The 18,432-nt window shown below is 42.1% G+C and overlaps 1 protein-coding gene across 1 annotated transcript in view; it reads left to right on the forward strand.

Moving 5' to 3' along the window:
- The first annotated feature begins 4,190 nt into the window (after window positions 1–4,190).
- LOC121607434 (contactin-1a-like) overlaps window positions 4,191–18,432 on the forward strand; it is a 62,796-nt gene continuing 48,554 nt past the window's right edge. Inside the window, exon 1 of the mRNA XM_041938223.1 lies at window positions 4,191–4,288. The gene's annotated coding sequence lies outside the window, so the exon portion shown is untranslated. The remainder of the gene's footprint in view (window positions 4,289–18,432) is intronic.

The raw sequence follows: 18,432 nt of genomic DNA on the forward strand, positions 1-18,432 counted from the left end.
AAATGTCACGCCAGGCACATGATTTGAACCATCAGTAAAACAGTTTATTGACATTTTAACTGGGAGGAGACAACAATGAAAAATTTATATAGAGACCACAATTGGACCATGCTATAAAATCAATTCACAATATGCTGAATTACCTTACATTTTGGCTGACTTTCTGTAAGCTTATGAATTTGTTTAGCCCTCTGTTGACATCCCTAGTCCTCATTTACAAAAGCTTCCTGTAAGAGGCTTAGCTATTTATGTTTCATGGCAACAAAATCACATTATTTGTCCAGCAATTGGTGATCATTGCCACCAAACCAGCAGCTGCCCCATTACCCTTCTGAACTCCACCCAACCCCCCCTTTCCTGCCGATCCCTCCCTCCATCCTCCCGTTCCTCGGTGGATTCATTCCGTGTCGGCTGTACGTCTGCCACAGCATCCATTATCCATTCCCACCTCCTCTGCGTCCAGCTCCTTGATTTACTGCTGGGCGGAAAGCCTGGTTTGAATTGATCTACAGCAGGTTTTTATGTCTGCCTCCAGCCTGCTTTCAATAGGGAAAAAGATCATTACATGGTCTCGTAGTCCTGCTTCCAAACAACCTGGGATCTTTTAAAGTGCATCATTTGCATCCCAGAAGCTTCTCAGCGAAACATTATGCAGAATAAAGGATATCGAAGGCAGGTATTAGAAAAACACCATCATTTAGTTTCTGATATTTGCTGTGGGTGTGTTGCGCTGACTTAGATGTAAGTGGCAGAGTCTTTGTGTCTTTATGCAAATTTGCCCTTTTCTGATGCTTTGAGAGCTGAGGAGGATAATTGTTTATGATTGCTCTGTGACATTTCCATATGGCTGACGAAGGGTTTGCCAACACACGCACTCACTGCCACACACACACACACACACACACACACACACACACACACACACACACACACACACACACAGACACACACACACATCTGTCAAGACCAAGCTGCTTGGAGCTTGAATGGTAGGTTTGGTTAGCCTGGAATTGAAAACCCCAACCGTGGGAGGGAAATCACCCCTTTCAGTATAACCGTATCATTTCTTCACCAGTGTTTCTATCAACCCGAGGAGACTGTTTTCCCTGGGGGGAGGTGGTGAGCTGATATGGTGCCAGATAGCGTTGCTCCTGTTGGATGGATGATACATAAAGTGAAAGTGCTTTGTTCTATCGATCTGACACTCTCTATCTACCCCCCCCCCCCCCTCCATTTTTTTTATCATGATAGCACCAGGATTATAACCCTCTCCACCTCCTGATTCATATTCCCCATGCAACCCCCACCATGTCCCATGTGTATTTGGACTGGGTGGGTGGTGGTGGGTCAGTGTGTGTGTGGGTGGGTGGATGGGTGGGGGGGATTACCTTTGTATGAGCCCCCATGGAGATCATTGGAGCTAAATCATGTTTACCCTCAACCCTCCCTCTACCTCCTCCACCTCCCTCCTCCTACTCCTCTGCCAGGCAGATAGATGACAGCCACCTATTCTTTCCTCCAGACAGCAGGGTGTTTGCTGTTCCTCTTATCCACCCCAGAGACCGGCCTTGTAACAGTGTTATTCACCAGCAGGATCCGTCTCTATTTGCACTGCCACATTGTAAGAGGAGCAAAAGTGTTTGTCTGCGAGTTGAATACACCTAGATCCTGGATAACAAAACAATATCCTTTTGGGTCCTGTATTACGCTGCTCCACTGAATTTCTTTGCCTTGGCCATTTTCTGTGGAGCAACTTATTTTTCTCGTACATCCCCTCCGGGCTGAAGATAATGATTTTTTTCTTGTGTATTAACGGTTCTCATCTCAAAGGAAACAATACTTTTCTGATGAGAAGTATGAAAAATAGCCTTTAGGGAACAAAGCAGCGACAACTTGATACGGAGCTGTAACCTTCATGTAAAGTCAGTTTCTGATCACATTATGAAGAACTTCTTTGATATGCCCCCCCCACCTCCCAAATTCATCCAAGGGGGGTAAGTCCTTCAATTAATTCTAGCCTGCTCTTTCTCAAAGATTTTTGCATTATTTATGGGCCGCCGCCACAGCACATTATTATTTGCTGTGTGGTGTTTACATCCAAGATTTAAATCTAATCCCAGGGGTGTGAGATGGTCTCATGTTTGGACTGGCACTCGGGCAAGGCAATATAATTAGTGGAGGTGCCCTTTTGATATCTGCCCCACGAAAAACGGGCTGACGGTTAACATGCAGTCGCACGCGTTTCTCATCCACCCCTTGTGGTTTTCAGCCATGCAAATAGATATGTGTGCTCATGTTTTGACATTTCTGGCTCTGAAACTGTTGCTGCTACCCCAAAACAATGGGACATAATCACTTTCAGTGAAAGGCAAAACGCTGGATAACTCACAGACCTCACTGTCAACATTTTTTATGAGTGCTTTTTGTCTTAAAAGTAGCTCCAGCTTCAGCTGCTAAGTGCACACATGTGTGAAATTAAACAGCGAACAATCTAAATGATCTTTTTGGGACTTATGCAGTGTTGTATTTGGCTATGCTTCAGGGTTTTCCATGTTAAACAAAACACTGGGTTAGCTTTGATATCCCTCAAATTTGCTTGATGAGAATCATGGACAGGAAAGTTGACTCAAGTGTACACTTGGAGCACAGGCCGAAGGGCAAAACAGTCTTTATGAGGCCAGAATTAAAAAACACAGTCATTACAGGGAATGCATTCAGTCAGGTAAACAAAGCTAAAGGGAGGAAGACAGGCACGTTGGCAGGCAGCAGGCAATCTGGTTAAAAGGTGAGTGCTTGGTGGTGAGTAAACAATACTGGGGCTGATGACTGATGCAAAGCAGGTGTGTAGACAGGAGATTGGTCAGATGATTACAGTTTTATGGCATAACAGATGTTCTGTTCTTTCATTCATGTGCATCAATTACTCATTCCAGGGGACTATTAATGTGATCAAAGTGTACAAACTGTTAATCTATGTGCACACAGGTTAATAATCAGGAGCAGAGTTATTTATTGTTGGTATAGTTTACGTGCCATTGTGCTGATTTGGGAAAAATAAAACCAACTCTCCTGTCTCTTTAGGGAAGATATGTCAACATTTAGACCACTTTCATGACTGTAGAATTACGTTAAAGTTCAGTTTCAGCATCTCTTATCGTGACAGACAGTTAGTTAGCAAATAGCTGGTGATAACGTCCTCTGTCAAACGACCCAGAGGTTTTTCTCAGGAACTGGTGGCGACTAAGGCAAAGAGCTAAAAGCAGAGTGAATTTCGGACTTAAATTCATTACTTGGCCAGAGAGAGGACTTCGAATGAATACTAGCACATCTGCTGGATTTCTAAGTAGGCAAATGTTTGCTAAAATATGCACAGGCTGTGTAGTTTATTTTATTGTTTTAATGTTAGTTTGCCCCAAGGGTGGCATGAAATTCATTCAACTTTTAGTTAACATAGTAACTACTACCGCCGCCACTACTACGACTATAACGTTAAATTAATAATGAAGATAGCTAGCTACCAAGCCAGCTAGCCATCTTGCTAATATTAGCTAACTGACTGGCTTAGCTAATAGCGTAGTTTACGGCTGACTTCAGTACCAAAACGCTAGCTAACAAAACTTGAGTTTACAACGACTGTTAATGAAAGATAACTTTGATTTCAGCAAATCAGGCGACTTAGCTAGTGCTAAATGAATGATATGGATATGATTTTAATCATCTTAACGTTATATATTGTTGATGGCATGTACTGACTGAGGTTATGTCTCTTGTTTCCCTGAAATTGCATGTCTCCTGGGGATACTGGGAGTCAGTGATTTCCACTGTAGGAGAATGACTTAAAATGTGCATAATAATAGAAAATTATTTAGTATCAGATTTGTAGTTTTAACTGTAATGGACTAAAGGTATCCTGTAAACATTACTATGTGAGCCAGTTATGCTCACACACTGAGGCAAAGTTGGATCATGTAGTGAACTGTAATGTGTGTAAACGGAGAGATATATTTAAACTGATCCTCAGGTCATCCTGACCTGCTGGGGAACCTGCTGGGACGGCTCAGGAGGAGCCCGGACACCACAGAGAGAGCCACTGCTCCGTGGTCCTGCAGAACAAGGAGGTCTAGCGCCCCCCAAAGATGACAGTGGCAACCCTTCATCCAATGCGCGGGGACAGGACCGCTGCTCTGTCAGTTTCTTTCCCCGCTCTTGAGCGCCCGGCGATGCGGTGCTGAGCAGATGTGAGCATCGTGAAGGACACACGTACGGACGCATTTGCCCGCTACGGAAGGTAAGGACACGGGGAGCGCTGGACAGATATTGTGAATACTGATATTTTCAGATTATTTCCAGAGTAGCCGGGCGCTGCATTTTGACAGCTGTAAAATCAGTGTTGTTTACAACGTACTGAGTGGGATGCGCGGATGGGATGGAGCTTATGTAGCCCTCCGCAATGCAGAATTGCTAACGATTTGGGTATCAAGAAACTGCCTTTTTGTGTGTGTGTGTGTGTGTGTGTGTGTGTCGTAGTGACAGATGCAGAGAGATACCGTGTGTGCAATATCTGACTTATCGTGGCGTGGTGGGGATGATGCTGTTACATGATCTGCTGCACATCCTGGCGTCTACTTCCCTCCCAAAAAATAGTCGATGCACAGAGCAGATGTAACGATGGTGTGATGTGCTCCAGCAATATGTGGCACATCTGCTTTAAAGTAATAAGTCTGGGTATGACATTCATTAGACCACGCCGGAGGCCATAGCCTAATAGCGCCGCACATACCGATGATTCAAACTGCCGCCTGCTTTATAGCCAAGAGATTAGGAAGCACCATACGACTGTAAACACTTTCATCTGGGGTGGAACTAAACCGCATGTCCCGGTGTTAGTGCCGCGATTGAGGCATTTAGTTCGGGTCTGTCATCTTTACTGGCAGACCGAGCCGTAGTGCTTAGCAATGGCCCATTGGCAGGGTTATTTCTGTCAGGTGCTGGAGAAGGTGTCATGGGCGCGTCCAGACTCGCCAGACTAGGCTTCAGTGGAGAGAAACTGTTCATGCTACATGTTGCCCGAGACCTGGAGTGATTTTCAAGGCGATCCTCATGTTTTTGTTACATACATGATAAAGTGGCTATTTTTCTTATATTAATCCACTCATTGTTAACATTGTGAAAAGGATGATGGAGGTTTCATTCATTGTAATTATAATCGCACAGAAGTTATTCAGCTGTGCACTGATTCATTGCAAATTACAATATGGCAGATATTGTTCTTTGAGAAAATTGCAATATTGGCTCTGGTCACTGTGTCTGTCTGAAAACTCAAGATGTTTGCCTACATGACTACTCTCATCTATCTAAATATCTTGTAATGAGTTGATATTTAGATAAGCACGGCCATAATTTTCATAATGTTGTTTAATAGTCGGTTGAGTGCATGGCTTTGTGCACAGCTCCCTGCAACAGACAGCAGAGTATCCTGTAGTCTAATGAGCTCAATCATTCATGATGTGATCAGCACTAAACTGTGATGATATCTAATGGGCCTCTTTGTTTGCTATTCACAGGTCTAGACTGAATCAGAACCTGGTATTTTGGACTATGGTTCTGAGATCGACATATTAATGTCGGTTATTAACATGTTACATGGCACATAGTTCCTTGAAGATCTCCTTTCAGATGATGAGGTGATAAATGTCTGGCGGCTTTCTGCTCCTGTACACTTAAATGTTTTTGACCCAAATCTCCATCTCGGCTTTCTTTGGCATTCAGTGCCATGTGTGAGAGTCGTCACTATGTGTTTGTCCTGACTGAATCAGAGCCATATATGTGGCACAAAATGTCAGAGGGATTCCATGGCTGCTTGTCAGGTGGAGCACTTTATGAATCTTGTAAGCTTGACTGCTGCTAATGCATCCTGTGCTGTCCTGTGTACACCCTGAGGACAGACCCTCTCCTTCATGCTAGGAGAATGAATTTACTTTGCTCAGAAGTAGGCTAACGTACTGCGTGCAATGCATCATCTTACATTTTTACACCCCTTGCTCTATAACGAAATATGTAGTATATAGAGTTTGTAGTAAGCTGTTCCCTGCCAGCACATTGGCTGTGGGGCTTGTGCAGCTTGCATGACAAGGAACTTTTTATATAACACAGTACAAGATATGGCTGTTCCATGATGCATTTCAAGGCTGCAGACTCAGCCTCCATTAGTGTCACAGTCAAATGTTTCAACATAACCGCACAGTTACTTCTCCTTTGGTTTGAAGCGTCAGTCACACACATCTGTCATGTATTGACGTAGACAGGCTGACCTCACCTGAGGCAGAAAATAGAACTGTCTTCTACCTCCCCATCTTCACCTCACATGAGTACGAAGTTGGTAGAGACCGCTTTTGCTCATCTTGGGTAAGATTTTTACTGCAAATCTGTTTAGTGCATGAAGAGTTTTTTTCCCGTTAACATTAATGTCTTTATAATTAGAATTTTGGTGCTCAAAGCAGAACCTTGGACATTTGCCATCTGAGATTAGGGTGATTTTAGAGTCATTTTAGGAGATTAGATTTGTTTCCAGATGTCCTTCCAAGCCCTGGGTGACAAATTCTTGGGCAAAGAGTCAAGGCATTAGCTGAAGAGAAGAGTTTAGATTTTGTGTGATTTTGAAGAGACTCTAAACTGATTGGCAGCGTTGGCATTTGGGAGCAACAGGGCTGGTTTGGAAGGTTCTGTTTGTTCTGTCATACTGCAGTCTCAGTCCTGCTAGAGGGAATAAACTTGTTTCATTGTTAAAGAGAATCATATAGCATGACGCGACAGCCTCTGCACGTGAACATTTGTGTGCAGATGCACCCACTGATACAAACACAAGCCTCTTGTGTACAAGTGCTTTTCTCTGTCCTGCTGACAAAACATGCAATGCTCTTGTCTTGATGCTTCCTTTAGATTGCTCAGCAATTTACACACGGCCGATCAATAGAGAGATCCACTAATGGTACGGCAGTGAGGCAGAGACATGACGTCCTGTGTTTGCCTGGAGACAGACCTCTCCTCTGTTAATGCCTGAAGAGGAGAAAGGGCTTCAGTCCCCATCTGCCATCTTTGGCTGTCTGAGTACTAGTTGCACTAGGCCTGCCATTGATTCTCCCCGTCGACTGCTCCCTGCTCTCTGCATGCATGTGACCCTGTAGATCTTATGTGCAGAGACTGAGCTAAGTGGGGAAAACACAGTGACACTGTGCATATTTGTATCACACTTCAGATTATCCATCTAATTTGTGCAGTGTCAGGCCAAACTCTAAATGTAGTTCGTTCTTTTGTGAGGCCGTCGGATATTTAACAGTTATGTTTTAACATTTTGTAAAATAGTGATACTCGTTTGCTTTGTCAAGTGAATAGGTAGGTAAGAAAAGCATGCAGGTTAGAGCTCAAATGATTAGTCAGTTAATTGATTAGTCGATTGACAGCTATTGGAGCTATTTTCATAATAGATTTATTTAAACAAAAATGCCAAACACTTGGCACTTGGTTTTCTGGCTTCTCATATGTCTGCTTTTCTTGTCTGATGTGATAGTAAAATGAACTGTAATGGGTATTTTTCAGCATTTTGACATATTTTCCTGACCAATTGATTAATCCAGAAAATAACGGACTGATTAATTGGTAGTGAAAATAATCCTTTGTTGCAGCCTTAATGCAGCAGCCAACATTAGTAACTAGCTGCACTTTACATTGTTTTCGATGAACAGGACTTTCCTCTGAAATCATTCACTTTGTTTGACTGAATAAGATTTTGTTGCCGGGACTGATGTTCTATTTCTGGGGCCACTGTTTCCTACTTGAATCTAATGATCTCGAATAGTTGCCTCCGGCACTCCAGGAGGCTGGTTACTTTTAATGCCAGACCTCAAATTAATAATTATTCAGCCACACTGGATTAAAGTTGTTTTTGTGTGTGTGTGTGTGCGAGCACAGATGCATGTATGTGAGCGTGACTCATCTAGCTCTTCTGCAGTCAATGATTACTTTCTTCCACATCTATGAGCAGGCTAAAATACAGCCTGCATAAATGGCGTTTTGTTAAATTTACACGAATTCAGCTCAATGCTGAAAATAGAAATAGATTTATCTGATATCAACCCATAGTTTTTCAGCTTATTTATAGCATTAAAGCTCCTGGAGAAAGATGTTATTCATTTACTGAGATAGAAAAAATGGCTTTGAAGAAATGGCTTGGTTGTAAAACATCAAGAACCCATCTCCCCTCAAGATATGACTTAGTGTCTTTTATCATTGAACATTTAATCTGTCCTCCTCCTTATCAGTATGATTTTGTTGGTTGATAAAGTGCCTCGGTGACTCATGCGGCTCCTCTTGTTTGTCTGCCAAAGTGATGTCTCATTCAAAATCGGATTGCCTTCCATTAAGATAATGTGGACCGGACAAGAAGGTAATGTTCAGAAATGGCCTGGTATCTCCCACTGCCACTCATGGGGCTACTCACAGGATGACATTGATCAATGTCATCAAAGTGTTGTGACTTCAGCAACAGGGATTTATCAGTGTACTGTTCCAGTAACTGTAGAGTTTAACTTGTAAAAATCATAATTGCAATTGAAAAAATAATCAAGATTAATTTATTAAAGAGGTCACTGATGAACTGGGTAAGTGATTGATTTACTAAATGATGAGTTTATTGGTTTACAGGCCATCTTTCTGTGTCTGATCATTTTAAATGTTGAGTTTAAGTTGATGCATTTAAGAACAATTAAAATCTGTAACTAGGTTACCTTTGATAGTATTTCACTTCTTTCCTCTGATTCGTCGCTCTGTTTCCTCTGAGATATTTTTAGACTTTACAATCAAAGTAGATCTTTTGGGATTTATGGACTCAATTAGAAGGAGATTACAGATGTGTGCCCTTCGCCTGCTAATGTCTGTTAACAGCACGATCAGCCTTTTTAATTTTTTCAGATAATATTTGACTTGCTTCATTACAATGTCAGTACAGAGAATTGTTTGTTTGCGTATTAGCAGGGCAGACCTTATCTGGCTTTACTGGGATGAATTCAAGTTCTGCAGTAATATCAAGAGTTATTTGCTCATCAGATAGCTAATTGCCTTTTGGTTGTTGTTAACTAGCACTAAAGAGGTTTGCATTTAATGATGAGAAGAAGTAAAAGTGACTGTACTGCAAGGTTAACAAGTTCAGAGGACAGTTTTCCATAATTAAGTAGTCAATTTTAAGCATCTTAATGTGAATGGGTCTTAATTAAACTACACCTCAAAGTGTCAGATTGCCTCTTGTGAATTTGTTTAACATTTCACTGAGCAGAAATATTGTATTACACACAGTGGACTGACTTCTCACATGGGAGTCTTGAGCCATCTGTTTTTACACCTTTGTAGATGGAGGCAGACACGTTGTTTACTGGGCTGTTGAGACTCTGCGCAGTCAGACAACACTACACGTATGCTATTTTGGTCCTGTAAAAAATGGCTTTCAATTTCATGCAATGTGAAAATCAGTGGAGTGTTTCTGATTTATGCCCTGGGATTTCAGACAGAGTGTTGCAGTGTAGAAAACTTCTGCAGTTGTCAGCAAGTAAATTCCTCATCTGTTGAGATGTTTCGTTTGATGTAGACGTTACAAAACATATTGTGAGAGAAAGTCTAATTCATATTGAATGACAGAGATTGTTTGTTTGTGACGACCTTAGTATGCAAGCTGTAAAATTAAGGGATAGCTGTTGTATGGAGTAGTGGAGACATTTTGGATGATTAAAGGTTCTGGCAAAAACTTACTTACACAACTATGCTGTCATGTAGTAATCAATTTTATAACCTTAAAATGAAGACTAGTGTTTAGTATCATTTTAAAGATTAAATTACCTCTGTGTCCTTCATTATTGATATTCTCAGTAATAAGCAGCATTGTTTTGGATTTAATCCTATTTAATCTGTGTTTGTCATGGGGTTGCGAAAGCTTACTGTACGTTTTGACAGCTTGTATTGTTATCTTATAGTGCCAAGGATAAAGAACAAGCCCAATGGTGCAGGGAACTATCCAATTACACACAAAAGCGTCTTCCTCGTTGGGGCCAAGCCACTCTTGGGGCCTTTGAGCAAGGCCTGTTGCTATGGTGCTTGGATCATGTGTGGAAGACGAAAACACACCTTCAGCTACGTCCTACTTCAGCATTCAAGGCTCTCAAGCATAACAACACTCCTCTGCGTATACAGTCACCTTTCATGTATACTGTTTGATGTTTTTCATGGTAACACAGCGTATGTTGCCTGACAGTGATGATGCATGCTGTATGTAGCGGACAGCTCAGCCCTGTTACTGCGATAGTATACTTAACTGGACTTATGAACTTCTCACCAGTTGTGTGTTGAAATGATGAAAGACTGAGGGGGTCAAAGAGGACCCTTGCACTAATCAGAAAAGTCCTTGGTGAGAAGCATACTAGTTCTTTAGCTGGCTGACCCCTAGCCTCCTGTGGGAAGGTCTGTATGTGTGAGAAGTGTATGGAAAATAGACGGCTAATCGCACAGAGAGCCCAATGGGGAAGGCCTCCTGGCACGTGGAGCGAATACTGAGGAAGCTGAGCTCTTGGGAAGCCTCATTATACATTTAGGGGCGTCCTGTTTTCCCTCTCTCTGGACAGCTGGACAGCTAAATTGTTTGTGGATCAATAGTTTAGCTTCCTACTGGCTCCACAGAGTGAGAGAAGTGCATTTAAACCCAAGAAATCCCATTACACTTGGCAGAGGTGGGAAGCATAGCACTAGGGGCCTCAGCAAGTGCTATTGCAATGCCCATTATTCAATCTCCCTGTTTGTTTACCTGCAGTGCGTCTGCTGAGACCATCCATCCAGTCATTTCACTCCCAGCTTATCTAATTTTTTTCGACTTCCATTTTCTTTGTTACACACTTTCATCCATAAATATGCGATGATATTCCCATACTTTTTAAAAACACTGTATGTGCTGTATTTTTACATGATTCATTGGATGCTGTAATTTCCGGGACACTACCTATCACTGAGAAATCTTCACTAGCGGGATCGATTGAAAGTCAGGCTGTGTCGTGTTCCCATACAGACTAACTGATTGTATATTAATGCTTCTTATTATGACTGGAGCCTTGCTGCAGCCTTTCTGTATTGATTCAACACAGAATGCCTGTTGTTTTTCACTCTTTTGCTATGTAAAAGGCAGAGAGAGAAAAGGAGTAGAGAAGGAAGGGGGCTCGGGAGTATAATGAGACACAGAGAAGAACAAAAAAATTGGAGCTCTCCCCTCATTCCTTAGATCAGTGTAACCAGAAATAAAAGCTGTGACTGGTGCAGGCTCTGGGCTGTGGGCCGCCGCTGTCCTCTCCTGGCTCTTTTGCTGTGCTGCCGGTGTATTTTGTGTTTCGCTGGTCAGCCTCCGAGATCCTGGGCCCTAGGCTGCATCTCGACATGAAGAGCCCATTGATGTGGGCAACATTAGCATTCGGTGTAGGCGAGCACGACAAACAGGTTGGTTTCCCATTTCACACTGACAAACCTGTTCTCTCTGGATTCTCTCAAAGGGTCTCAAATCAGCCCTCTTGTTGCATAGCTAATGAGATTGGATAAAAGAGGTCAAACAATGCTTATGTAGCCCTCTTCAGTCCAAGCAGTGTACTCTTTGTACAAGACGTTGACCTGCCAACTGCCACGTCAGGGCAACACTTTTTAGCTGGCGTGACACTGTCACATCTGGCTCACAAACTCACATGGTGATGTAACCACCTGCGTCATGTTTTCTGTAGGTGCTAGTGGGACAATACACCAGCACTAATAGCTTCCGACAAACTACCCTAAAATGTCCCTGAACAAAAGCTGTTCTTTCCATTTGGCATATCATTATTCAGATCTGAACCAAGCATTCGAAGGGAATCTGGCTGACTTATGCATGAGACTTGTGCACTAATTATGCTGCAGATTCTTTTCCTTGGCTCGGTTTGTAGCTGCAGGAGCGTCTGTTGCAATCTGCTAATTCATGGTGCTGACATTATTCTCACAATTTTACTTAGCAACAGCAAATTGCCCCTGAGAAGAAGCGGCTAATATTACCCCATGAAAAATAACACATTCGATCTTGGTGTTTACCATCTCTGTGTTTTAATTATCATGAGTCAGACTACTGCTTGAGCAAGTCATCCTGATGCCAAGAGAGAGAGAGGTGGAGGGAGAGTAGGGGAAGCCAGCTTCCTAATTAGAGATCTTTTTCTTCTAACATTGGACATTTCAGCTTTAGCGTAGAGGAATTTATATGAAGAGTAAACAGGCAGATAATGAAGATGTGAGTGAAGATACCACCCTTTTCAGCCTCATTATTGGCCGTCTAGACTGAGGGAGGTGCCAGCAATCACAACATCAATTCCCTGCCCGTCTGAAAATATCTCTCACATTACTCCATGAAGAAAAAATAAGCCATGCATGCATATTAATGGAGTTGTTTGTTCAGAGTCCAGTAGGGCTTGGCAGTGGACAACCTCCATACTGTGTGTGACAGCCCCATGGTGTCCGTAGTATAGCAGCTAGTGTCACTGATTGGATTATTCATGAAGAAGGTGTAATAGCAGTGAGTGAAGGAAAGGGCATCCAGAGGTGAATCTGACTGGGACTAAGAGCACTGAATCCTTTTCTACTGTGCTCTTTTCACACACACACACACACACACACACACTCGCCTTTGCAGTACTCTGACTGTTATCTGCAACACACAGCTTCACTCATGCTGCACACACAGGGCCATAGTGTGTGGAGGGCATACGGAGTGAAGGGCACAGCGTCACAGTCAGGCAAGCACACATCCACCCGGCACACACACTCACAAACACAATGGATAGAAAGAGGGAGGGGCTGTACTTTCTTAATTCCCCTGCAACAGAGGATAACAACACAAAGCAAACCACTGCTCCTCTATATGACTGAAGGGGGATGGCAGCTACTTCGTGTTGAGAGACTGCAGGAGTACTTAATGTTTTCCACAATGACCCATGACCAACCCGATTATGATTTGACTCCAGTACAATGAAATGAAAAGGCTGCAAAAAAAGGAATGCCTGCAACTAACTGCATATATTAGGCATCGATCTATATAATTTAATAAATCACATTTCCAGCAAAAGGTTTTTCAAACAAAACATAAAACATATTATCATGAATAAAAATGAGAAATAATAAAAAATGAATACACTTTTCCTTAACAGACTAGTTTGACATTTAGAAAGGTGCAGGTGCCTACCACCTCTATATCTCACTTATCACATTATATCTCATACGAAAATCAAAGTTTACAACTGACAATATGTGGTTTTATAGAATATTTTCTTGGCGGGCACTGTGACTTCCTGGAGTCTTGTTACCTCATCACTGTGAAGTTGCTAGGCAACCAGCAGAAACACCAGATTACTGTTGGACAGAGCCAGCCTGGCTTTTTTCCCTGCGTTCAGTCTTTATGCTAAAATAAGATAAATGGGTTGGGTACCGTTCATATTTTTCTGGAAGTATGCAATTCACACACTGCTTCATACTAAGCTTTTGGATATGTTAAAAAATTTAACATACTGTTTACTGTTCTGAATAGCATGTTGGTAAGGAATTTCGGATGCTGACGTAATTCATAGTACAGAGTTCGGTACCTAACCACACCGTCACCTAGCGCCAGCTTCATAATTAATGGACAGATGTGAGAATGGTATTGACCTTCTCTGCAAGGAAGCAGAGAAGAGTAAAACAAATCCTTTGGAAGCAAAACTGATGATTGAGAAACATTTACAATTCTGAATTAAAAAAATGTTATTTGTTGTCCATGAAATATGAGCTGAATGGAGTATGGTAGCTTATTTATTAACAGTCTTAAAGCAGAGTGAATGCTACAAATTTAGACAGACAGAGTCTCGAGAAGAATCACTTGAAAATCTTAAAAAATGTAACCGATGCTGTAGTTTCACTCAAGCACTGGCATGAATATAACTCAGCACAATGTAGGTGAGAGGGCCCTGTGAGTTCTCTTTGGGCAGTCAAGCAAAAGCATCTCTTTGAAGCATAATATATGAAAGTCTCTTAACCTACTTTAGCTTTCTTCCTGCCACTGGGAGGAACACAAGCTTGATTGGAAATGCTGTAAACCATGTAGCTGCGTGGGTTGCAGCTGAGCTGTGTCTCGAACAGCAGTTGGACTGTGCACATACAGCGTCATAACAGTGAAAAGATGTTTCCTTATGTAAAGTGATAATCTTGTGATCTGAATGCCAGAAAGCTCCCACACATCTGCACCCCCTTACACAGACACAGCCAAGTAATGGCATGATGTGCCATTTTTGTGTTTGAACATTTCAGTTTTTGAAGAGACGGCACATTAACCTCATCATAGTCGGAGAGTTATCTACACAGTCAATTGATCATGATCTGGCATCGTGATCTGAGCTCTCTTTGGTAATACGTCTCCCTCTGTTCTTCTCTGTTGTTTAAGTGGACACCTGTTCTGTGTCATGAGCCATGATCACATGGTGTGACTTGGCTAAGAAGCACCAGATGACTCAGGTCTTTGCCCAGGCTGTGCTCATTGTCAGTCGGCACACACACCGCTTTCCAACAGGCTGTCTGACTGTGGCCATGTGCTCAGGAGTAAACACAGGTGACTGGGTCTGTTGACATGGACACTGTGTTCCGGACATGGATGTATATGATGGTGGATGGCCTGGTCCAGATAAATATCCTTATGCAAAATTAACAGAAATTTTTGATTAATATAAGAGAGAAACAGTAAATTGGATAATCTGTCAGCAGGTATTAGCTCGTCCCAGCTGTCATACTGTTTTTTTGGAATTTGAAAAAGATCTCATGCTGTTAAATAGTATATGCGATTCCTCAGCTTGAGTGCCAAATAACAGGGAAATATTATTTTACACCCAAATGCACCCATTGAGAGAGACTGTGGAACTTGCAAGGGCACAAGTAGTGGAGGAAGATGTCCTGATGGGTAGGCATTAATATGCATGGCATCGCTTAAAAGCACTGGCACTGACTAATACAGTATGGCAGTCAATGGGTTCACAGAGCAGTCTTTGTCTTGTATACTTTAAACTCTGGAGGAGGCCTGTGAGCCTCTCGTTTGAACTGTTCAGCCCTAAAGTGCCACAGCAGAAATCTCACAAAGAGAAATCTCTAATCTTGATTAAGAATCTTTAAATCTTATAAATACAATATCATATGAAGAGCTTTATTTTGTGTTAATTATGTTTCCACACTCACTACTTAATTACTTATTCATCAGGAAGATCGTAGGGTGTTTACATTCCCCTATCCAACTTGGAATTATGATATTTCACTTGGGATTCATAGAGGTTGAGTTGGTTTAATGAATTGCTAAGTGATACAACACAAGTTACCAAAATAAACAACTCAGCTCGTATCCAATGCACCACAGATCTTTAAAAAAGACCTTCTTGTGGTCCAGATGTATTCTAGACAGCAACCAACACTGTTCAGAGACTAACTGGCAGGGGGATTTGTTTTTCTCCTTCTCATTTCCCGGAATTCCGTGTCAGTCATCCACATCTGCCTTGGAGAGAAATTTATAGGAAATAGGAAATATTAGAAGTAAACAAATATCTGCAGAGCTCGCTGTCAAGTTCTGAAAGCTGCAAAATGCTGCCTTTGGCAATAGGGCTGCTGTTGCATCAAAACTACAGTGGATTGGGAGTTAACAGCCACAATGGCCTTAACAAATTAAATCATCATTCCCAAAGCTTCAGCGCATCTAATGCATGCATCAATCTGCTGCCCCTGTCTGCCTTTCGCATGCATCTGTTTTCATCCATTTTTCTATAGTCTCTATGCAGCTGTGAGGTCAGACATATTGTAAGGATGTGTGTGAAGCTGCAGCCAAGTTTCCCTACAGGGCCAGATTCTGCTGAGAAAAATGAAAAAAGACACAGATCTGGTTGTTGGGCAGATGGAGATACATGGTTGTTGTACTACACAGAGCGAGGCACTGCTGATTGCAAAGATATCAGGCCTAGGGCGTGATAATGTATTTACACTTGTTTAGAATCTGAGCAGTCAAAATACAGGGACTTGCTGTACAGTAGCAATTTGAGACCTTAGTGTAATTACTGTGAACAAACAAGACCAATAAAAACTCACTAGATTGCCTCATTGCACGAAAGGATATTTCTTTATGGCGTAAGGATCTGTGCAGACTCCAGTGCAAACAGAGAGCTTCTCATAATGGAAAGCACATGGGTACAACATGATGTTAGAATGGGGCAAACTTGTAACACAAAGAAAATTCTGGTGATGTTTTATATTTTTCTTATTGTCAACAAATCCAATGAACCACCAACAGATTGATGTAGCCTGATGTATCATATCTTGCTGTTCCATACATCTCCACTGTTGTCCTTGTCCAAAAACTATAACTATTACACATAAATGAGCCTACTGTTGCACTGTGTGACATGTTCCTTCATTGCCATTAGAATGGGCACTGTGTCTTGTTTTGAGACTAATAAATCTATTGAGTAATTGTTGTAATGTTACAAAAATCTTTTTAGTAACACACATTAATAAATGGACAAGAGCGATATATTCCTGTAAAGAGTAAAGCACCAAATCCATAGCTGAAAAGCATTATTTTTTCCTGTTTATGACAACAATTACAGTGCTCCGTTGTTTTAGGAACCGGTTTTAAAAGATTTCGAGATCTGAGAGCCTCATACAGGCTGGGGTTGTCAGGTTTTGGTCTTTTCATTGGAAAAATACAGAATGACACACATACACTTGAAATGGGACTTGTCTCTGTGAGAAACCGTGGGAAACATAAGCACTGTGATCAGCACTGGAAACGAGGCTTCTTCTGTAATCGTCCTAATCATGCAGGTGATTGATTACAGCAGTGATACCGAGGTATCAGTGCCGTATTAACAAATCATTACTGTGCGATTGAACCAGCCTGCCTGACCCATCCCCTGATGGATTCCATTTCTCAGGCATTGCTCTGTGCATCCTAACATGAGTGAATTGATTAATAGATGTCAATGATTGGCTAATGTCTGGGTCGCATCCACAAAGACGTCGCTGTATCTCTTGCAGTGAAAAGCATCTTGTTTGGCCCGTGACCGTCACTGACTTACATTGTGTCTTAATGATCATTATATTGTCACGTGGTTGGACGGTACATTTTTTTCTGCCATTTTACAATCAGTGTTGCTGGTGGTGAAAAGGTCCAATCAAGCATTGAGGCGAGGAAACACTGCACTCTTCAGCTGACTTACAGCACAGTGCACACACACTACTTACTCACACCCACCCACCCAAATGCTCCGGAGTTGCTGGGTTTCTCTGACAACACTGAAGGAAAACACAGAAAGGAGGGGAGGGTTGTTTGGTTTGACTGTGTGTCAAACCGCTGTGGAGGAAGGTAACGATTACAGCCATTACACACATACAGCTCTGTGTCTGCTAATACTAGTCCCCACTGCAAGACTCCTCTGCTGAAATCTTCTCACCTGCAGTTTGTTCAAACAGTCCTTTGAGCAGACCTGGATAATGAAGACAGAACAGGCCAGAGGTGAGATGTTGCTTGTGAGGTGAAAAAGGAAGGAGTGGGCAGTTAACTGGCGATGGACTCTGTTTTCTATGATTAGGCTTAATGTACAGTAATAATTAAGAGACAGCCTGATGTTCAGTGTTCAGTTCCCCCACTCTGTTGTTAAAGGGAAAAAGATCTTGTTTGTTTGTATTTGAGCATGTTTGCATTTGACTGTTTTGCAGAGAGACAGAGAGAGAGGGTCAAATCTCCAGGACAGTGGGGGTCACAAACATGGGACCTGGCTTCTGTGCTGTGACCTTGTTTGCTAATTAAGTGTCAGACCTATTTTTCCACTCCAGAAAAAAAAGCTCATATCATAGGACTGAGATTGCCAGAAGGCGATGGGAACGCTCATTTCGCCACCGATGGCTGGCTCTTCAGGGTCTATGTCTTTTTGTGTGGGTGTGGGTGTGTGTGAGAGAAAGAAAGTCGGGAGTATCATTAGAGATGCTACTGTATGGGTAGCCCTTTCTCATGAATACTGCATAAAGCTGTGAACATAGATGTAACAACGCAGTATAATGCTGCAAAAATGTCACTGTTACTGTCACAAGTACTGGCTCAATCTGCTTCACACAGGCCCAGTTTAGCTCTGAATCCTTACACAAATAGTAAATTTGTCATAGGGAAGACAACTCAGAAGTAGAGCTGGACAATAACAGCACAGGTCTTAAAGGCAGCTTTACATTTAAATGATATCATTTTATGATTTGAGTGTTCTAGCTCTATGAAATGAGCATCATTCAACTTGTTTGTGCATCATAATAACATTTAGAGCTGATAAGTTGATTCGCCGATCA

This window comes from Chelmon rostratus, chromosome 6 (genome assembly GCF_017976325.1).
Source record: "Chelmon rostratus isolate fCheRos1 chromosome 6, fCheRos1.pri, whole genome shotgun sequence".
In the NCBI taxonomy this organism is placed as follows: Eukaryota; Metazoa; Chordata; class Actinopteri; order Chaetodontiformes; family Chaetodontidae; genus Chelmon; species Chelmon rostratus.